Raw genomic sequence first — 15,045 nt, forward strand, 5'->3', positions numbered from 1 at the left:
TTGAAGTTTTTGGAGCTAATATATAATTTGTTTAAGTGATAATTTTAATTGTTTTAGTTTATGAAAGTGTTTGTATATACAAATTACTCTGCTTTAACCGTTGTTAGTAATGTGTAATAGACATGAAACATTTTACATGCGTGTAAAATACGCGTTACATGATTTGCGGAAATAGACACCAGATAATATTACACATATGAAGTTATGTCATGCTCACTATTTATTAAACCATGATACTATTTACTAAACATAAAAATCAAAGACACAAAGTCATGCTTCAGAACATGATACTCTATTTCTTTTAAAAAAATAATGCTTTACTCAATACTTCTCAACTCAAATTGATACTATTGTGAGAGATTTCCAAAATGATAGAATCAACATAAGCACCTAAAAGGTGTGTGTCTCTTCAAGGATTTGAGGCTCAACTTGATAGGACGTGTTCTTATATGATTAGATGTATTTAATTATGAATTAATGTATTATGATCTAAATTTGTGCCAAAATCAAAACTCTAATCATTTCTGCTCTTATGTACAAATGGTAGTTTTTTTTTACTAAAGTACAAATGGTAGTTAGGGAACTATTTTTCTGTAAACTATCATTGAATGATATGCTTGTAGGTTAGTATTCAAACACACTTTAGAGTAATTGCACAATCATATTCATCTCTTTCTATTTGTTGCAGCATTCTGGCCGCACAAATTTATCCAACCAACTCTTGTACTAAATAAAATTTGTACCTTGTTCTTCATCCACATTTGCGTGAGATTAAGATGACTATATTTCAATTCGATGGAAACTAAACTTCCTTGTTGAAATTCTGCAGGAATGTAAGTTAATGGAAATCCATGCCAGGACAACCATCTTAGATTTCCGGAAAGATGTTTAAAATCTCCTTTAAGTTTCACCCCAGCAAGTTGAAGCAATCTGAGTTTATACATCTTCTTAAATGCTTTGGTATTCAGACTAACTATATTTTCTTTTGGAAATTTCAAAGCCAGACCCTTGACAGCTTCTGCTCCCTGAAATTAAAAAAATCAGATGATTGACAGCTGACTTTTGACATTTGAAACACATAATTAACAAACACTAAAAAAAAGAATGAATGATATTAATGTTCATGTGAAAATTAAAAATCCAAATGAATGTAAATAATTGATTCATCAATGTTTGGTTCTCATCCTATATAAAGCATACAAAAACTTTTCTAATTAGTAATTACCTTAAGATTAGAAGCATTAGATAACATATCAACTACTTCCTCACTACGCCACAACCTACTGCGCTTTTCAGGATCCAATGGTGATTCCTCATAAATTATTTGTCTTCCCATGTCTCTTAACATATCATGCATTCTAAGCTTGTTCTTATTGTCAACAGTTAAAAGGGCTCGCTCAAAAAGGACTTTAATTCCAATATCAGCAAAAAGCCCACACCCATTTAATATTTTTTTTACATCATTTTGGTCCATCCCAATAAAGAAACAAGCTATATCAAGAAATATTTGTTGCTCTGTAACGTCTTTTAAACCATCGAAGCTTACTTTTAGCTTCTTATGAACTTGGTCATGGGGAATACGTTTGAGTTTCTCCAAAACTCTCTGCCACTCTGTTATTTCACAATTAGACAAATAGGACCCAAGAACTTGAAGTGCTAGTGGCAATCTCCCAGAATAAGCAATCACATCTGTTGAATGTATAGCAAAATCTTCTATTGGACTTGGTTGCTTGAATGCATGCCAACTGAAAAGTTCAAGAGATTCTCTATCGTTCATTTCCTTTATTGCATGTACTCGATCAACTCTACATGACCTAAGAAGATGCATATCTCTTGTGGTGATAATTATTCTACTTCCCGGACGAAACCATTCGCGGCTTCCACACAAAGCCTTTACTTGGTCTAATTCATCCACATCATCAAGCACAACAAGTACCCTTTTCTGGGCAAGTCTTTCCTTCAATATAATTTTCCCTGATTCTATGTCTCGTATCCTGAATGTCGAAGTTTTGTAAACATCACAAAGTACCTGTTGCTGCAGTGAAACTTGATTAGTATATGACTCCCAAAATTCCCTTATATTCAGAAGAAAGCTCCGCCCCTCAAACTGGCTCCCAATATGATTGTAGATGGCTTTGGCAATCGTTGTTTTACCCGTACCCCCCATTCCCCAAATTCCTAGAATTAAAACATCTTCTGATTTTTTGATGTTTAGTAGCTTAGTTGCAGCTTCCACACGAGATTCTACACCCACTGGATGTTCAGCAACGAATAACTCTATCCTATCTAGCAAATGGGTGACATGTTCAACAATATTCTTGATATCAGCACTTTCATTCCTATAAAATATGAACGAATGATAAGGTGCACAATCAATTGCACAATCATATGCTTACCAAAAGAAGAGGGAGAAGTATATGCAAGTGTGTGTGCATATTTATAAGTTTTTTTTGAACAAGCCAAAAGTGCATATTTATAAGTTATAATTAGTTGTAATATATTGGAGGAATAATATTAAATCTCAAATATTCTTCTCCTTCTCATAACTTTGTTGTAGTATAAACCCACCATATCCTTTAGTTTTGTAAATTTGTGAGTTATTCAATTAAAATTATTCAAGATAGTTTTTTATTGCAATCAAATTTTAGATTTTGTAATTATTTAAAAAAAAAAAACGACCTATTGAAAATTTTAAAAATGATAATTTTAAAAGAAACTGGTGTTTATTACATCAAAGCATCACAAACAATATTGTAAGAGAAAATTCAAATAACCTGGAATCTATGAGTACAAACCCTGCTATGCCACCAATATCAATGAGGTCTTTTCTCCAATTACTCTTTGTAGATTCATCCACTGAGATTCTTGATATAAGATCTTCAAATTTTTTCCCAAATTGGCCTTTCTGATGACGTACTTCTGAGGGATCTACCTCGTAGAATACTGGCACAACCACCAGACCCCTAGTTCTGCCAATTTCCATTATATTATCCAACTCTAGCATACACCATCTTGAATTGGCATAATTTGTAGACAAAACAACAATAGAAATTCTAGACCGTCCAATTGCTCGCAACAATGAGGTTGAGATTTGATCTCCTCTTTCAATCTCGTCATCGTCTTTGAAAGTAAGAATCCCCGCATTTTGAAGAGAGGAATGCAGATGTGAGATGAACTTTGGACGACTGTCTTCCCCTCTGAAACTCAAGAACACATCGTACATCTTTGGCTGAAACATCAAAAGAAAGTAAAAACGAAAATTACAGCTTAGATATACGGTACTACGGTAGCTAAAATTCTTAATGCTACCGATACATCGACAACTATGAGGTTATCTACAATTTATTTTGTTACTAAGTTTCAATTCACATTCTTACTAATAGTTTGCAATGTTCTTGTAATGATTATCAAACCAAATTTTATCAAACTGATTTTCATTAATGTTAATTTGCTTCCTTTTCCGTCATATATTTTGGAACTAAGAAACCATATATTGATGATACCTAAAGCCGTGCTAGGCTCAAAATCATATATGTATTACTACCACTCACCTGATTAGTCTTATTACTTGATTCCCTCTTAATGATATCTTTTGCCATGGCTTGTAGCAGAACATGCATTTGAAGCTTGTTATTCTCATCAATGGTTAAAAGGCTCTTGTCTTCAAGGAGGCTTATTTGAAGAGCTGGGAGTTGTGTTGTTCTATTTAATGTTTGGAGTACATCATTTTGGTCCTTCCCGATAAAGAAGCATGCTATATCAAGGAATACTTGTTTCTCATCATAACTCAAATCTCTAAAACTTATTTCTAGAGCTTTTAGTAGTCGTGGAACTGGAATGGAAAATCTTTCGAGACTCCTCAACACACCTTTCCACTCAAGTACTTCCTTTCCATGCAAAAACCCCCCAAGGGATTTAAGAGCAAGAGGCAATCCCTCAGAATAAGCAACTACCTGTCTAGAAAGTTCACCATAATTTTCTCCAGGAGTTACTTCTTGGCTGAATGCATCAAAATTAAAAAGCTTAAGCGATTCACTTTCGTCCAGTTCTTTCACTCTATATATATGGTCAACTCCGTGCTCATTAAGTAGATGCCTATCTCTTGTCATGATGATTATTTTGCTACCTTCCCCGAACCATTCACGACTACCACACAAAGCATCTAGCTGCTCCAATTTATCAACATTGTCAAGTATAAGAAGTACCCTTTTATGTTGAAGACTCTGTTCTAATATCACTTTTCTTGATTCAACTGTAGGTACGATTTTTTCAGTTTCCTTACCAATATCAAAAGAAAGATGGTCTTGTAAAAACACTTGAAGATTACTTTTTCCCCGAACAGTTCTGACATCTATGATGCTCACATCTATGAAGCTCTTATCCTCAAAATAAGGACCAATTTGATCATAAATGTCTTTTCCAATGGTTGATTTACCTATCCCTGCCATCCCCCATATCCCTAGCAGTAGAGGACATTTTGATTGTTTCAATAGTTGAATCACATCTTGCACACCAGATTTTACACTTGCTGTATAGGAAGCACTGAACAAGTCTCTCTTCTTGTTTATCACATGAGTAACGCGTTCAACTACATTGCTAATATATTCACTTTCATTCCTGTTATAATATATATGAACAAGCTAGAGATGATTATATGTATAACAATTCCAACATATGCATAGATCAAAAGAAATGAGGAATAATAATCAAATCAAAACATGTAAAGAAAATATTTATCCTTTTCTTCATAAATATAAACCTAATTAATACTATACAAACTACCAAGTGTCTTAGGAGATGAGAAATCAGAATTCATCTCCTAACCAATCAAGGGGACCCTATATCAGATTCAGGAGAGATATAGGAGATTGGTTGGTAGACTAAACTATCTCACATTCACTGTCCAGATATTTCTTTTGCAGTTAATGTGGTAAGTCAGTGCTTAAATTCTCCTTGTCAAAAACACATGGATGCTTTATAAAAAATTACTTTGCACCAAATTACACTCTACCGCCTTCTTTATAAAAAAATTGATTGAATGCCACAAGATTGTGTTATCATAAAAATAAAATCTTATAAAATGCTTTGAAATATTAATTCAATACACAAGTAACAATTAGCGGATCCTTCATATATGTGAAAAATGAAAGTATTAAAAAGGCTATAAGATAGAGTAATCAAATTTGAAACAAAGCAAATTTGAACTTTAAAATTACCTGTATAAGGATTTGCGTTCTGAATATCTTGATCCTGAATATTTTAAAGCTTTATTACTGATAGCTTCCACCCAACTCATGAATTTATCCCTCTCATGAGAGATTTCTTCTTTAGAGATTCTATCCACTAAATTATGAAAAGCCTCTCCAAACATACCGCTCCGTAATCTTCCATTACAGGGATACACACCATCATAGAACACAAACAGTACATTAAGACCGGTTGTGGTTCGGCTATATTTGGTTATTTTTTCCCATTCTCGAAGACAATATCTTGAATTTGCATAATTTCTTGAAAATACGATTACAGCAACTCTACAGTCTCCAATTACATTCAGAGATGAGGTTGATATTTCTTGATCTCCACTTCTGTGCCTCTCACCGTCCCAGAAAACGGAAACTCCAGCGTATGAACTAAGAGTCCTACAGAGTTGCAAAACAAAAGAAGAAGAATCTATGGCACAGAAACTCAAGTACACATCAAAGCGTTTCCTCTTTGGATTAGTAGTGAAGGAAGACATTGATGGATTTAATGAAAGTTTCTCAAAGTGAATCTGATATTGCACAAGAAGTCAACTAAAATGAAATGATGAGGACAAACTCTTTTGAATATGAATAGAAAAATCTCAAATAAAAAATTACTTATCTCATAGACTTTGGCCTTTATTATATATTACAACTTGGATGCTTCTACGATGGGCAAGTTGCAAATAGTTCCACTAATGAATACATGATGAAAAATCCAATGATTGATTCAATGAATAATAAAGAAATAGAGGGTTGAGAATATTTTGAATTGATTAAGAATACGTTTGTTTTATTTTGTTTATTTTTAAATAATTTTTATATTGTATTGTTTGTTTGTTAAAATTTTTTTAACAATTTTTTTTTATTTTTTATAAAAGCTTCAAATAAAAAATTGATTTAAATGGGTCATCTTAAAACGTTGTTTTACATAAACTAGCAGGACACCCGTGCGTCCGCACGGGAGTCGCGGCGTTGCCGCTCCTCACTTGGTAAGATGAAAGGATATAATATTTTGTAAAAAAAATAGAAAAAGAATAATGGTAAAACCATCACAAAAAAATTTTAGGTCTCCGTATTAATTTAGGAATATAAATATAGATAATGTAGAAATTATGAAGAAAAAAAATAGGCTACCTTATTAATATATTAGTAAAAACATAGGTGTTGAAAAATCACAAAAAAAAATTAGGTCTCTGTATTAAATATATGAGTATAAATATATCCTTTTAAAATTATTAAAAATAGGTAACCTTGTTAATATGTTAGTGAAAATATAGGTCTCACAAAAATCATCAAAATAATTAGGTCACCGTATTAAATATGAGTATAACCCGTAAAATTGTAAAACAAAATAGGCAACTTAATTAATATATAAATAAAAGTATAAGCCCCGTATAAATCACAAAAAAAAGTTTCCGTATTAATATATGAGTATTTTATTGGTTCCGTATATGTTATAAAAGAACGGACAAACGTATTAATCGTATTAATATGAGTAAAAAACATAGGTCCCGCATAAACCACATAGAAGATCAGGTTATCGTATATTAATATATGAGTATAAATTTAAGTTCACAAAAAATAGTTAAAAACTGTAAATTTTATTAATAAGAGTAAAAACATAGGCCCTGCGTACGTGTATGATATAAACTGTTGTTGTTTTGTTTGGCACACCTTGTGTCAATCAGGACTCATTATTAATAATAAAATTCATTTTAGTTTGTTCAAAAAAAAAAACACAGGCACCGCAGAAATCACACAAAAGATTATATCCTTCTGTTAATGTATGAGTATAAATATATGTCAAGAATGAGCAACCTTATTAATATATTAATAAAAAAAAATATGGCTCGTAAAAATGAACAAAATAATTAAGTCCTTGTATTAATATTTGATCTAGTATAACCCGTAAAATTATAAAAAAATAAACAACTTTATTAATATATGATTAAAATTATAAGTCTCGTACAAATAAAAAAAAAGGTTATCTTATTAATTGATGAGTATAAATATATATAGTTCTACATAAATTATTAAAGAACATGAAAACTTATTAATAAGAGGAAAAATATATGCCACTTTTTGCTTTTTCATAGCCGCCCCACAACAACAACATAGTAAACCCTACTTTTTGCTTTTTATTCTTGTTCATCTTTCAATGAGGGGTAATTTTGGATCAATTTTGATCTAAAATCACCCCTTTTTGATTGTTTTATATTTATTTTTTATTTAAATAAGTGATTTTTCACACATTCTTATGTTTCATTTGAGTTTTCTTTTGTTGTTCTTGTCTGATGTTGTTTTAATCCCGTCTTAGTGCAGAGTTTTTTAGTCTTGAGTTCGCGTCTTGGTACGGTGTCCGGTTTAATTCCGTTGTAGTACAATGTTTGTTTTGTTCAGATTTGTAGATTTACTCCGATTCAGATTCAGTGCAGATTCACACGTACTCTACTTACTTGAATAAATGAATATTGTTTGTTGTTAGTCTAAAAAAAAACGAAAAACATAGGTCCCGTAGAATTCACACGAAAGATTATGTCCCCATATTAATATATGACTATAACTTGTAAAATTATAAAAAAAAATAAACAACTTTACTAATATATGAGTAAAAATATAAGACCCGTAGATATATCCAAAAAAATTAGGTTCCCGTATTAATTTGAATATAACCCGTAAAATTATTTAAAAAAAATAGACAACATAATATTTTAGTCCTTTTTTTCTCCAATAATTTTCTTCCGCATAGAAAAATCTCATAAGAATGAAAGTCATATCTTTCTTATTATATCTTTCTTGTGTGATTTGTTTATGGTTTTGTTTCTCTGACTCTTTGTAAACTTTTGTAGTCTACCTCGGTACGTCTTGTGTTGGGGAGGTTTTCTATGTTAATATATCTCATTTTGGTTTGTTAAAAAAAATATTAGTCCTTATATCAAAAACAAAAAATCTTTTAAAAAAAAAACTTCTAAAAAATGTCATTTATTTTTCAACTATTTTCAACTTTGTACTTAATTTTTACTGTTTTTTTTTAAACTAAATGTATCATTCACGCGTAACTGTAGAGAATAATCCTCTTGAGATAACTGACAATTTTTATTATTTTTGTCTCACCATTTTTTTACGGGAGTTTTTCAGTTTTTCTTCCACCATATTCTTGTATTAAATTAATTAAATTTATTGAGTTGAACTACAAATTGAAAATTAACTTAATTAAATATTGGATTGAAGTCCATAAATCAAGTTGAGTGAATCTAAAATAACGAAACATAAACAATAAATGATAAAATTACACTAAAGAAAGGGTTGAACTCAAATAAAATATCATAAATAAATGGAAACAACACCATGTACCTCTATATTGTAAAAAAAAAAAACCATACATTTGTTGTGTTATTTGGTATAATGCACTTATGACGTTGAAATAAAGAATTTTATTGAATCTCTCCTTTTATTTGTACATGAATTTTACTCTTTTATTATAAAAAAGAAAAAATAAATAAACACTTCCCCTTTCTTCTTTTAACTTAACTCATGTTGATTATATGTTGGTTCCAAAAATATAACAAATTAATTCATATGGCTTAGTGGTAAATCTAATAAGAATTGTAAGTAAAAGGTTAAGGGTTCGATTTCTACTAAGAAATTTTTTAGCATTTTTCTACTAACATTTTTTAATAAAGACACAAAATAACCCTGAATTGATTATGTGTCAAAAAATGAAAAAGGGGTAAATTAGGAATTTCATAGGTACTTTCTTTTCTTATATAGTAGATGGTTCCAAAAATATAACAAATTAATTCATATGGCTTAGTGGTAAATCTAATAAGAATTGTAAGTAAAAGGTTAAGGGTTCGATTTCTACTAAGAAATTTTTTAGCATTTTTCTACTAACATTTTTTAATAAAGACACAAAATAACCCTGAATTGATTATGTGTCAAAAAATGAAAAAGGGGTAAATTAGGAATTTCATAGGTACTTTCTTTTCTTATGTTTTTCTTCCACCATATTCTTGTATTAAATTAATTAAATTTATTGAGTTGAACTACAAATTGAAAATTAACTTAATTAAATATTGGATTGAAGTCCATAAATCAAGTTGAGTGAATCTAAAATAACGAAACATAAACAATAAATGATAAAATTACACTAAAGAAAGGGTTGAACTCAAATAAAATATCATAAATAAATGGAAACAACACCATGTACCTCTATATTGTAAAAAAAAAAACCATACATTTGTTGTGTTATTTGGTATAATGCACTTATGACGTTGAAATAAAGAATTTCATTGAATCTCTCATTTTATTTGTACATGAATTTTACTCTCTTATTATAAAAAAGAAAAAATAAATAAACACTTCCCCTTTCTTCTTTTAACTTAACTCATGTTGATTATATGTTGGTTCCAAAAATATAACAAATTAATTCATATGGCTTAGTGATAAATCTAATAAGAATTGTAAGTAAAAGGTTAAGGGTTCGATTTCTACTAAGAAATTTTTTAGCATTTTTCTACTAACATTTTTTAATAAAGACACAAAATAACCCTGAATTGATTATGTGTCAAAAAATGAAAAAGGGGTAAATTAGGAATTTCATAGGTACTTTCTTTTCTTATATAGTAGATGGTTCCAAAAATATAACAAATTAATTCATATGGCTTAGTGGTAAATCTAATAAGAATTGTAAGTAAAAGGTTAAGGGTTCGATTTCTACTAAGAATTTTTTTAGCATTTTTCTACTAACATTTTTTAATAAAGACACAAAATAACCCTGAATTGATTATGTGTCAAAAAATGAAAAAGGGGTAAATTAGGAATTTCATAGGTACTTTCTTTTCTTATGTTTTTCTTCCACCATATTCTTGTATTAAATTAATTAAATTTATTGAGTTGAACTACAAATTGAAAATTAACTTAATTAAATATTGGATTGAAGTCCATAAATCAAGTTGAGTGAATCTAAAATAACGAAACATAAACAATAAATGATAAAATTACACTAAAGAAAGGGTTGAACTCAAATAAAATATCATAAATAAATGGAAACAACACCATGTACCTCTATATTGTAAAAAAAAAAACCATACATTTGTTGTGTTATTTGATATAATGCACTTATGACGTTGAAATAAAGAATTTCATTGAATCTCTCCTTTTATTTGTACATGAATTTTACTCTCTTATTATAAAAAAGAAAAAATAAATAAACACTTCCCCTTTCTTCTTTTAACTTAACTCATGTTGATTATATGTCGGTTCCAAAAATATAACAAATTAATTCATATGGCTTAGTGGTAAATCTAATAAGAATTGTAAGTAAAAGGTTAAGGGTTCGATTTCTACTAAGAAATTTTTTAGCATTTTTCTACTAACATTTTTTAATAAAGACACAAAATAACCCTGAATTGATTATGTGTCAAAAAATGAAAAAGGGGTAAATTAGGAATTTCATAGGTACTTTCTTTTCTTATATAGTAGATGGTTCCAAAAATATAACAAATTAATTCATATGGCTTAGTGGTAAATCTAATAAGAATTGTAAGTAAAAGGTTAAGGGTTCGATTTCTACTAAGAAATTTTTTAGCATTTTTCTACTAACATTTTTTAATAAAGACACAAAATAACCCTGAATTGATTATGTGTCAAAAAATGAAAAAGGGGTAAATTAGGAATTTCATAGGTACTTTCTTTTCTTATATAGTAGATACAATGAACTTCTTTTTCTTTTTGGATCTTCTAAATTATTGAATTAGTCATTTAAACATTTGCTGATTGTATAGATTGCAGATGCATCTTGGGATTCGTTTGTGCTCCCCTGTGACAATAATTCATGAGGAGTGGTTATCCTTTCGTTGCAAAGGTTGTTGCATAATGTTTGATCTCCAAACAATGAAGGGGCGTAACCTGAAGAATATGATGTTGTTCGTCACCTATTACTCTTGCCCGGACAACATAACATTAGAAGGTTGCCAAGGTGTGTTGATCATAAATTACACAAAGACAACCGTTCAGGTCTATAAAAGAGATGCACTAACCTCTTTTGGCCATGAGGATTGGCAGACCATAACATCATTCTAGAACCTGGTAACAATGTGGAAGTTAGGGTTGTTTTTGGGGAAGGCTTCATTGTTGACAAAACTACAGTATCTCTCTTATATGATGAACCAGTTGACAAAGAAATGGAACGGTTTCCTGTAGTAGACGAGGAATATGTTATTGTTTCTGGAAATGACAATAATAATGTTACTGTTTCTGGTGCTGATAATGAAGTCGTCAATCAGTTTGGAGAGGGAATGGTGAAGCATTTGCAGTTAACTAGGCACACAGATGGGTGGTATGCGGATGTCACGGGGCCGGTACAAGACCCTGGAGTCTGGGAATATACAAGAGTGAGCTCTGAGTACCATTCAGTTGAGCCTATAACATCCACCTATAACCTCAAATTTAAGGAAATAATATACGACGAAAAACAAATAAAAATTGTGTCATTTCGATTTAGTGCCTACCTCTCTGAACATTATGAGATCTGGGATGAAAACACCAGTGTTTGGTCACCTCTCAACAAAAGAATACTACAGAGTCACACTTCCTGTAGAGAAAAAAGGTCCTGCCACTGTAGAACGATTTAATGTAACATAAAACAGAACTTAAACATAATATAAGCTTTTATTACATATCTAATCCATAACTATACTGCATCATACTCCTGACACGACCTAAGGATAGACATATCTTCAGGACCCTCCTCTTTGAGATTGCAAACTTCAGATATGATGAGTACTTGGTTCAGCTTCCGCACATTGTCTGTGTGTTGAAGTTGTCAATCATTAGTCTTTGAAGACACCTCCTCGGTTTGGTGGCATATCTACATGAGCAATAAAACCACAAACAAAAAACTAAAACATGTAAACAAAAATTAAAAAACCTGTATACAAATTAAAACTGTATAAATAAAGACTTTGTTTCAAAGTTTTAAAAGTTTCAAGAAAATTGATCACAGAAGTATCTTTTATTGTATTTTAGAATTATATTTTCAAAATTGTGTTCCGTAAGTGTTCGGCGATCTACCTCAATCCAACTTATAAGTAGTTTTTTCTGTAACGCAATCATCAACAAAAGCACCAATTGTTATGATGACTTAAGTTCATGAAGAGAACAAGTTTGATAAAAGCTATCTATGATCTTAGCCTTATTCAAATCACAAAAATTAGTCAAAAAAGTAAAAGAAGAATTGAGCATTTTTGTCTCCATAAGGAACTCAATATTGGAGCTATTAAAAGTAATAAGCCTCTTCAAGGCTCTCACTGTCTTGGGGTTGCCAAGCCCATGACAGTTCCACCAAAGGAGCCTCATAGTCCTTGGCTGACCTGCTTAGCAGGGCCTGCCATTAGTTGATTTTGCTGAATGTTGATTATGCTTACTTGCACCAGATGGGCCATCCAATTTCTGCCTTTTTGGTTGATTTGAGTTGTCCTCTTTGCCTTTATCATCAATGTGTAGCACCACCTCCGGGTAATCCCTAGTAGCCTTTAGAGCACTATGTTGAAAGACAGGTCTCAAACTTTGAGTCATAGGCATAGGAGTAGAAGAGTTTGCAGGCATCTTCACATGGGACTCTGTGTAGGGCTCTCCGGCTCTCCCTCTTTAGCTTGTAGCTTCATCTCAGCAAGCTGAGCAATTAAACTAGAAATACAAACCCACATAAGAGAATGAAAACCTAAAACCAAATAGGGAAAAACCAGACAGTGAAGAACAGATAACAGAGAAAGATAAGAAAACTTACTTGATATGCTGTTAAAATGACGACGATATGGAGAAACACTAGATCAAATACGATCATAGCGACACAAACGCAATTGGGAAGAAGAGCACGACGAAGAAGACACAGTTACAATGTTCTCATGTCTCCCTCTTTCTTTTTCTACACATTTCATCTTCGCGCTTATCTTTACTTATATTTTGATCTTGCTCTCGACCAGTAACATTGTTGTCAGCTGGCATATCAATATCATCACCACCAGAAACACCAACACTCCCATCATGGCCAGAAACAATAACATCCTCCTCGCTTACAGCATTGCCGTGCTCCATATTTTTGTTGATTGGTTCATCATATAAGAGAGATAGTGTTGTCTTCTCTACAATGAATCCCTCCCCAAAAACAACCATAACCTCTACTTTGTTACCTGGTTCTAGATTTGATGTTATGGTCTGCCAATCGTCATGGCCAAAAGAGGTTAGTGTATCTCTTTTATAGGCCTGAATGGTTGTCTTTGTATGATTTATGATCAACAACACACCTCGGCAACATTCTAATGTTATGTTGTCCGGGGAAGAGTAATAGGTGACGAACAACATCATACTCTTCAAGTTATTCCCCTTCATTGTTGGGACATCAAATGTTACAGAACAACCTTTGCAACTAAAGGTAAACCAATCAGATTTATGGTTTGAGGGGGGCATAAACGAACCCGAAGACCCATCTGCAATCTGTACAATGAAAAAATGGTTAAATGGCAAAAATTAAGGATAAAAGAAAAGTTCATTATAGTTATGTAATTCATTTTATCATCCCTAATTCAGATATATAAAATTATATATTCTCTTTTCATTTTCACATATATGATCATCTAATTGCAGGAGAAATAAAAGTCAATCGGTCTTATGAAATAAATGTAAATTAAGTTTGAAAAATTTAAGAATTAAATTGGAAATAAATTCAACTAAGGATGACATAATTTGCTGGAAAAATATATCTTCAAGAACCAAAGTTCCAATTTACTTAAAAAATAAATACGTGGAAGAGATGCTCAAACCTGAAAAAAACCATCTTCGGTAATATTGGAAACTTGGCATTTCGTTCCCATTTGAATTAAGAGAGATTTCAAGCAATTCTTTGACCTTGAAATGTCAACTAAACCAAGGCAATCCCCAATTAAAGGAGAAGCATACAAATCAGAGATCTGTGATGTAGTCGCACTTGTACTTGCTTCAAATGTATGACTATTCCTGGCTTTTAATATATCCAAAATTCTTGCTACATATTGATTTAGTTGTAGTTGTGAGCCACACTCCACACAAAGACTTCGAAACTTTAGAAGGTCCTTGAAAGTACCAAGAGATGACAGGGACACCGATGTCTGAACTGGGGATATTACTTTATTTGATGGTGACATCCAAGACAGAATGAGAGAAGGAAATACATCACGTGAAAATCCTTTAAAGCCACATAAAGAAATATATCCAATGCTTTTTGATCTTACTATTGAAAAGGGCACTTTTGTTATAGCAGTCTTATCTGCAATCAAGGTTGTCAATGATACCATCTGTTCCAAGTCCTCTTCCAATTTGTCAATCATGGAACAACCTGAAAGAATCAGAGTTTCCAGAGATTTTAATTTATAGATGCTTCTCGGAAGTGTCAAAAGACCTGTGCAGTCTGTCAAATTGATAAGAAGAATTTTATTAAGAGATCCAACGGTATGGGAGACCGCAGACAAACTTGGACAGTCTTTGAGTACTAGCTTTTCAAGATTAGGCATGTCTGAAAAGTCTGGGGTTTCAGTCAAATTCCGAGAATGACTAAGATTAAGAATTTTTAGATTCTCTAGCATCTGGAAGAAAATAAAACCACGAGAATAATGAGAGAAGATTAGGAAATAAAAAATAGATTGAAATTTGGAAGTATGACTAATTTCCACTAAACCTAGCGAAATATTTAATAGAATTTGTACAAATCGTGAATAAAATATAAAACAGAAAATTGTACCTGGCTCTTCTTCCATATTTGTTTTAG

The 15,045-nt window shown here is 31.4% G+C and overlaps 1 pseudogene; it reads right to left on the reverse strand.

Annotated features, from left to right (window-relative positions):
- Positions 1-15,045, reverse strand: part of LOC123922053 — a 37,163-nt pseudogene that overhangs the window by 15,211 nt on the left and 6,907 nt on the right.

This window comes from Trifolium pratense, linkage group LG4 (assembly GCF_020283565.1).
Source record: "Trifolium pratense cultivar HEN17-A07 linkage group LG4, ARS_RC_1.1, whole genome shotgun sequence".
NCBI classification, from domain to species: Eukaryota; Viridiplantae; Streptophyta; class Magnoliopsida; order Fabales; family Fabaceae; genus Trifolium; species Trifolium pratense.